Below are 9,034 nucleotides of genomic sequence, written 5' to 3' on the forward strand. Positions count from 1 at the left end.
CTGTTTTCAACTCTCTAGAGACAGCAGGAGCAGTAGAGAAACTCTTAATGATCGGTTATGAAAAGCCAACTGACATTTACTCCTGAGGTGCTGACCTGTTGCACCCTCTACAACCACTGTGATTATTATTATTTGACCATGCTGGTCATCTATGAACATTTGAACAGCTTGGTCATGTTCTGTTATAATCTCCACCCGGCACTGCCAGAGGAGGACTGGCCACCCCACATAGCCTGTTTCCTCTCTAGGTTTCTTCCTAGGTTTTGGCCTTTCTAGGGAGTTTTTCTTGCCACCGTGCTTCTACACCTGCATTGCTTGCTGTTTGGGGTTTTAGGCTGGGTTTCTGTACAGCACTTTGAGATATCAGCTGATGTAAGAAGGGCTTTATAAATAAATTGATTTGACTGTAACCAGTGCCTGTAATCTGGTTCAGGTTATTAATCAACCTACCAGGGTGTTTACAAACATTACAGGAACAAGATAATTATATGAATCGATGACATTTTTACTAATGCTGTAGAACTTTGTTCTAAAGCTGAATCTGTACCCATTGGATGCAGTGATCACAATATAGTGGCTATATACAGGAAAGCCAAAGTTCCAACAGCTGGGCCTAAAATAGTATATAAGAGATCATACCCAATATTTTGCTGTGACTCTTATGTGGACGATGTTAAAAATATTTGCTGGTCTGATGTGATTAATGAGGAGCATCCAGACGCTGCACTCGATGAATTCATGAAATTGTTTCTTCAAATGATTGATAAACATGCCCCTGCTAAGAAACGGACTGTTAGAACTGTTATGCTCCATGGATTGATGAGGAGTTTAAAAACTGTATGGTTGAAAGAGATGGGGCCAAATGAGTGGATAAGAAGTCTGGCTGGACATCTGACTGTTACTAATTACTGCAAATTGAGAAATTATGTGACTAATCTCAACAAAAAGAAGAAGAAACTGTATTATGAAGCCAAGATCAATGATATAAAGAATGATGGAGAAAAAATCTTGAGTATTTTCAATGAAATTCTGGGCAGAAAGACACATTCAACTCCATATCTTTAATCAAATCAAATGGCTTATTCATCACAAAACCATTTGATGTTGCCAATTATTTGAATGATTATTTCATTGGCAAAGTGGGCAAACTGAGACAGGAAATGCCCACGATAAACAGTGAGCAATTATACTCATGTATAAAAAAACAAATAATGAAAGAAAAGCAGTGCACGTTTGAATTTTGGAAAGTTAGTGTGGGAGAGGTGGAAAAATTATTGTTAACGATCAGTAATGACAAACCTCATGACATTGACAATTTAGATGGAAAGCTACTGAGGATGGTAGCTGACTCTATAGTCACTCCTACTGAGGATGGTAGCTGACTCTATAGGCACTCCTATCTGTCATATCTTTAATCTGAGTCTAGAGGAAAGTCTTTGTCCTCAGGCCTGGAGGGAAGCCAAAGTAATTCTGCTACCCAAGAGTGGTAAAGCGGCCTTTACTGGTTCCAACAGCAGACCTATCAGCTTGCTGCCAGCTCTTAGCAAACTGTTGGAAAACATTGTGTTTGACCAAATACAATGCTATTTCTCTGTAAACAAATTAACAACAGACTTTCAGCATTCTTATAGAGAGGCCCTCAACACGGATACAAATTACTGATGATTGGTTGAAAGAAATTTATAATAAGAAGATTGTGGGAGATGTACTGTTAGATTTCAATGTAGCCTTTGATATTATTGACCATAACCTGTTTTTGAAAAAACTTAAATGCGATGGCTTTTCAACCTCAGCTCTGAATCCACAATATGGCAATCTATCTAATAGAACTCAAATGGTTTTCTTTAATGGAAGCGTCACTAATGTCAAACATGTAAAGTGTGGTGTACCGCAGGGCAGCTCTCTAGGCCCTCTAGTCTTTTCTATTTTTACCAATGACCTGCCACTGGCAATAAACAAAGCATGTGTGTCCATGTATGCTGATGATTCAACCATATACGCATCAGCAAACACAGCTAATGAAGTCACTGAAACCCTTAACAAATAGTTGCAGTCTGTTTTGGAATGGATGGCCAGTAATAAACTGGTCCTGAACATCTCTAAAACTAAGAGCATTGTATTTGGTACAAATCATTCCTTAAGTGCTAGACCTCAGCTGAATATGGTAATGAATGACGTGGCTGCTGTAGAAGTTGAGGAGACTAAATTACTTGGCGTTACCTGAGATTGTAAACTGTCATGGTCAAAACGTATAGATTCAATGGTTGCAAAGATGGGGAGAGGTCTAGCCTCTGCTTTTTTGACACAACACTCTAAAAAGCCATTTCTGCTCTAGATTTGTATAATCTTGATTATGGTCCAGTTGTGTGGTCCAGTGCTGCAAGGAAAGACCTAGGTAAGGAGTGGGAGAAGGGGTTTGATCGTTTGATCTCAGGTAACGGAAATGCGGCATATTTTAAGGAACACTTTTAAAGACATATGTTCCCTGTAAGCTAAACTAGAAAATACAATGTTAGAACCATCTTATATATTCACCCGTACTTAAATGAGGAGCTGTCTGTGGCAGAACTCAAGCTGCAAAAAAAAAATGGAAAAAGCATTTGGCATTGATGAACTGCCTAATAAAGTTTTTAAATCCCCTAAATGAATTGATATATATAATTTGCTCCAAATGTGTTTTTAGTACAGTATACTGACATCCACTTTGGTATAAATCTATAGGGAATCCCATTCTCAAATCGTCAAAGAAAAAATGACCAGAGAGTGTCACTGAACGAAAGAGGCACAAGTTTATTAAGTTCGGCCTATAAAGTACGGTCATCTCAGTGCAAGAGGCATCACTACAGACCCTGGTTCGATTCCAGGCTGTATCACAACCGGCCGTGATTGGTAGTCCCATAGGGTGGCGCACAATTGGCCCAGTGTCGTTAGGGTTTGGCTGGGGTAGGCCCTTCATTGTAAATAAGAATATGTTTTTAACTGACTTGCCTAGTTAAATAAAGGTTAAATAAAGGTGAAATAATCATCCTCAACAGCAAATTACCTTTTTATGGAGGATCAAAACATTCTGGTGGAAGGACTAAATGTTTTTTCGTAAATCCAGAACCTGTATAGATCATCACCATTTGCACAGACTGTATATAGATTTTTATTTTTCATATTGACTGTATGTTTGTTTATTCCATGTGTAACTCTGTGTTGTTGTATGTGTCGCACTGTTTTGCTTTATCTTGGCCGGGTTGCAGTTGCAAACGAGAACTTGTTCTCAACTACCCGATTAAATAAATAAGAAAAAAAATATATATATCTTCTGGGTCGATACAAAAAAACAGAAATAGATTACTGGAAGAGAAGTCTACTTTTGCACGTTTCGTAAATTTCGAGAAAGTTTTTGATTTTATAAATAGGGATCTTTTAGCCTATAGTTTGTTAAAGACATATGGGGGTTGATGGGAAATTTTATCACGCAACCCAGTCTCTTTACAAAGTACCAATTTGCTTGTGTGCGTGTTAATGAATATGGTTGGTTTGCCCCACATCCTCAGGTGTAAAACAAGGAGACACCTTATCACCTACTTTGTTTGCTATATTTATTAATAAATTAAACATCTAAATATCGGACTAAGAAGAAGAGGAAATGCTGCGTATCCTTTTTATATGCTGATGATATTATTTAGACGGCAGAAACTGAACAAGACCAGCAGAACATATTGTTATATACAATCAACTGGGGCATGGAGACTCACGTTCAACCGGACAAAAACACAGCTTTTAGAAAACCAGGTACAAAGAGAAGTGGTTTCCTGTTTTTTGTGAAGACCATTCTTGAGTTTACTAGCAATTATAAATATTTGGGTCTTTTTTAATCTATGAACATATGACCTTTCTATAGAGAACATCTGCCCTGGCCCGACTCAGCAAGTAGAGCTCTTGGGGGGAGTTATGGGAAACTAATCCACTCCAAAATATTGGTTATGCTACGTATTCCAAACTGTATCAGACATGGAGTCTGTTCTGGACTATTCAATAGGAGGGAGAGAGTGCAAAGAGGTATCTCAAAAACATTTTTTTTCTGGATTTATTTATCTGTATATGATATGTATAAATATGTGATACCGCTCTAGGGATATAATTATTGTTTGCTATTAGGTATAGATGTTATTTCAGCCTCCGTGCTATGCGTTCTGCAGAGAACACTAGAAGAAGAACTATCACTGAATTACAGATAGTTTGTTTTTGTGTCAATTAAACCCATAAGGGATGTTTTGCCAATTGGCGAGATGGACACAAAAATAAATATAATTCATACAGATGTATGAGACGCAAGGCTCCTCAGGTGGATGGACAGCTGGCCCCTGAGCTTGGCCCAAGATGAGCCAAACAGAGACAGGCCCTGTGTCTACCTGGATGTGGGAGGCACCTGGAAGACAGCCCTTTGTAACCACACCTTCCCCAGTGTGTATAAGCAATCCCTCGGTAAGACAGTCACTGAACCAAGTGTGTTAGTAGTCCCCAGGTGAGACAGGTACCTACCCCAGTGTGTTAGTAGTCCCCAGGTGAGACAGGTACCTACCCCAGTGTGTTAGTAGTCCCCAGGTGAGACAGGTACCTACCCCAGTGTGTTAGTAGTCACCAGGTGAGACAGGTACCTACCCCAGTGTGTTAGTAGTCACCAGGTGAGACAGTCTCCTACCTCAGTGTGTTAGTAGTCACCAGGTGAGACAGGTACCTACCCCAGTGTGTTAGTAGTCACCAGGTGAGACAGGTACCTACCCCAGTGTGTTAGTAGTCCCCAGGTGAGACAGGTACCTACCCCAGTGTGTTAGTAGTCCCCAGGTGAGACAGGTACCTACCCCAGTGTGTTAGTAGTCACCAGGTGAGACAGGTACCTACCCCAGTGTGTTAGTAGTCACCAGGTGAGACAGTCTCCTACCTCAGTGTGTTAGTAGTCACCAGGTGAGACAGGTACCTACCCCAGTGTGTTAGTAGTCACCAGGTGAGACAGGTACATACCCCAGTGTGTTAGTAGTCCCCAGGTGAGACAGGTACCTACCCCAGTGTGCCAGTAGTCCCCAGGTGAGACAGGTACCTACCCCAGTGTGCCAGTAGTCCCCAGGTGAGACAGGTACCTACCCCAGTGTGTTAGTAGTCCCCAGGTGAGACAGGTACCTACCCCAGTGTGTTAGTAGTCCCCAGGTGAGATAGTCACCTACCCCAGTGTGCCAGTAGTCCCCAGGTGAGACAGGTACCTACCCCAGTGTGTTAGTAGTCCCCAGGTGAGACAGGTACCTACCCCAGTGTGTTAGTAGTCCCCAGGTGAGACAGGTACCTACCCCAGTGTGTTAGTAGTCCCCAGGTGAGATAGTTACCTACCCCAGTGTGCCAGTAGTCCCCAGGTGAGACAGGTACATACCCCAGTGTGTTAGTAGTCCCCAGGTGAGACAGGTACCTACCCCAGTGTGTTAGTAGGTTGACTGATAGCCTGTTACTCCTTCCGTTTGTGACAACGCTGGTAGGTTGACTGATAGCCTGTTACTCCTTCCGTTTGTGACAACGCTGGTAGGTTGACTGATAGCCTGTTACTCCTTCCGTTTGTAACAACGCTGGTAGGTTGACTGATAGCCTGAACCACATTGCAGGCACTAGTTACGGTTTCAAGCTTTCTCTTAAGTGGGTAGCTTGACGAAAGCCAGTCAATATTTAAAATCACCCAGAAAATATACGTCTCTGTTGATATCACATACTTTATTAAGCATTTCACACATATTATCCAGATACTGACTGTTAGCACTTGGTCTATAGCAGCTTCCCACCAGAATGGGCTTTAGGTGAGGCAGATGAACCTGTAGTCATATTACTTCAACAGTATTTAACATTATCCAGATACTGACTGGTCTATAGCAGCTTCCCACCAGAATGGGCTTTAGGTGAGGCAGATGAACCTGTAGTCATATTACTTCAACAGTATTTAACATTATCCAGATACTGACTGGTCTATAGCAGCTTCCCACCAGAATGGGCTTTAGGTGAGGCAGATGAACCTGTAGTCATATTACTTCAACAGTATTTAACATTATCCAGATACTGACTGGTCTATAGCAGCTTCCCACCAGAATGGGCTTTAGGTGAGACAGATGAACCTGTAGTCATATTACTTCAACAGTATTTAACATTATCCAGATACTGACTGGTCTATAGCAGCTTCCCACCAGAATGGGCTTTAGGTGAGGCAGATGAACCTGTAGTCATATTACTTCAACAGTATTTAACATTATCCAGATACTGACTGTTAACACTTGGTCTATAGCAGCTTCCCACCAGAATGGGCTTTAGGTGAGGCAGATGAACCTGTAGTCATATTACTTCAACAGTATTTAACATTATCCAGATACTGACTGGTCTGTAGCAGCTTCCCACCAGAATGGGCTTTAGGTGAGGCAGATGAACCTGTAGTCATATTACTTCAACAGTATTTAACATTATCCAGATACTGACTGGTCTATAGCAGCTTCCCACCAGAATGGGCTTTAGGTGAGGCAGATGAACCTGTAGTCATATTACTTCAACAGTATTTAACATTATCCAGATACTGACTGGTCTATAGCAGCTTCCCACCAGAATGGGCTTTAGGTGAGGCAGATGAACCTGTAGTCATATTACTTCAACAGTATTTAACATTATCCAGATACTGACTGGTCTATAGCAGCTTCCCACCAGAATGGGCTTTAGGTGAGGCAGATGAACCTGTAGTCATATTACTTCAACAGTATTTAACATTATCCAGATACTGACTGTTAACACTTGGTGGTCTATAGCAGCTTCCCACCAGAATGGGCTTTAGGTGAGGCAGATGAACCTGTAGTCATATTACTTCAACAGTATTTAACATTATCCAGATACTGACTGGTCTATAGCAGCTTCCCACCAGAATGGGCTTTAGGTGAGGCAGATGAACCTGTAGTCATATTACTTCAACAGTATTTAACATTATCCAGATACTGACTGGTCTATAGCAGCTTCCCACCAGAATGGGCTTTAGGTGAGGCAGATGAACCTGTAGTCATATTAACTTCAACAGTATTTAACATTATCCAGATGGGCTTTACTGAACTGTAGTCATACAACAGTATTTAACATTATCCAGATACTGACTGGTCTATAGCAGCTTCCCACCAGAATGGGCTTTAGGTGAGGCAGATGAACCTGTAGTCATATTACTTCAACAGTATTTAACATTATCCAGATACTGACTGTTAGCACTTGGTCTGTAGCAGCTTCCCACCAGAATGGGCTTTAGGTGAGGCAGATGAACCTGTAGTCATATTACTTCAACAGTATTTAACATTATCCAGATACTGACTGGTCTGTAGCAGCTTCCCACCAGAATGGGCTTTAGGTGAGGCAGATGAACCTGTAGTCATATTACTTCAACAGTATTTAACATTATCCAGATACTGACTGGTCTATAGCAGCTTCCCACCAGAATGGGCTTTAGGTGAGGCAGATGAACCTGTAGTCATATTACTTCAACAGTATTTAACATTATCCAGATACTGACTGGTCTATAGCAGCTTCCCACCAGAATGGGCTTTAGGTGAGGCAGATGAACCTGTAGTCATATTACTTCAACAGTATTTAACATTATCCAGATACTGACTGGTCTATAGCAGCTTCCCACCAGAATGGGCTTTAGGTGAGGCAGATGAACCTGTAGTCATATTACTACAACAGTATTTAACATTATCCAGATACTGACTGGTCTATAGCAGCTTCCCACCAGAATGGGCTTTAGGTGAGGCAGATGAACCTGTAGTCATATTACTTCAACAGTATTTAACATTATCCAGATACTGACTGGTCTATAGCAGCTTCCCAGAATGGGCTTTAGGTGAGGCAGATGAACCTGTAGTCATATTACATTTAACATTATCCAGATACTGACTGGTCTATAGCAGCTTCCCACCAGAATGGGCTTTAGGTGAGGCAGATGAACCTGTAGTCATATTACTTCAACAGTATTTAACATTATCCAGATACTGACTGTCTATAGCAGCTTCCCACCAGAATGGGCTTTAGGTGAGGCAGATGAACCTGTAGTCATATTACTTCAACAGTATTTAACATTATCCAGATACTGACTGGTCTATAGCAGCTTCCCACCAGAATGGGCTTTAGGTGAGGCAGATGAACCTGTAGTCATATTACTTCAACAGTATTTAACATTATCCAGATACTGACTGTTAACACTTGGTGGTCTATAGCAGCTTCCCACCAGAATGGGCTTTAGGTGAGGCAGATGAACCTGTAGTCATATTACTTCAACAGTATTTAACATTATCCAGATACTGACTGTCTATAGCAGCTTCCCACCAGAATGGGCTTTAGGTGAGGCAGATGAACCTGTAGTCATATTACTTCAACAGTATTTAACATTATCCAGATACTGACTGGTCTATAGCAGCTTCCCACCAGAATGGGCTTTAGGTGAGGCAGATGAACCTGTAGTCATATTACTTCAACAGTATTTAACATTATCCAGATACTGACTGGTCTATAGCAGCTTCCCACCAGAATGGGCTTTAGGTGAGGCAGATGAACCTGTAGTCATATTACTTCAACAGTATTTAACATTATCCAGATACTGACTGGTCTATAGCAGCTTCCCACCAGAATGGGCTTTAGGTGAGGCAGATGAACCTGTAGTCATATTACTTCAACAGTATTTAACATTATCCAGATACTGACTGGTCTATAGCAGCTTCCCACCAGAATGGGCTTTAGGTGAGGCAGATGAACCTGTAGTCATATGACTTCAACAGTATTTAACATTATCCAGATACTGACTGGTCTATAGCAGCTTCCCACCAGAATGGGCTTTAGGTGAGGCAGATGAACCTGTAGTCATATTACTTCAACAGTATTTAACATTATCCAGATACTGACTGGTCTGTAGCAGCTTCCCACCAGAATGGGCTTTAGGTGAGACAGATGAACCTGTAGTCATATTACTACAACAGTATTTAACATTATCCAG

This window comes from Oncorhynchus nerka, linkage group LG20 (assembly GCF_034236695.1).
Source record: "Oncorhynchus nerka isolate Pitt River linkage group LG20, Oner_Uvic_2.0, whole genome shotgun sequence".
Taxonomy (NCBI): Eukaryota; Metazoa; Chordata; class Actinopteri; order Salmoniformes; family Salmonidae; genus Oncorhynchus; species Oncorhynchus nerka.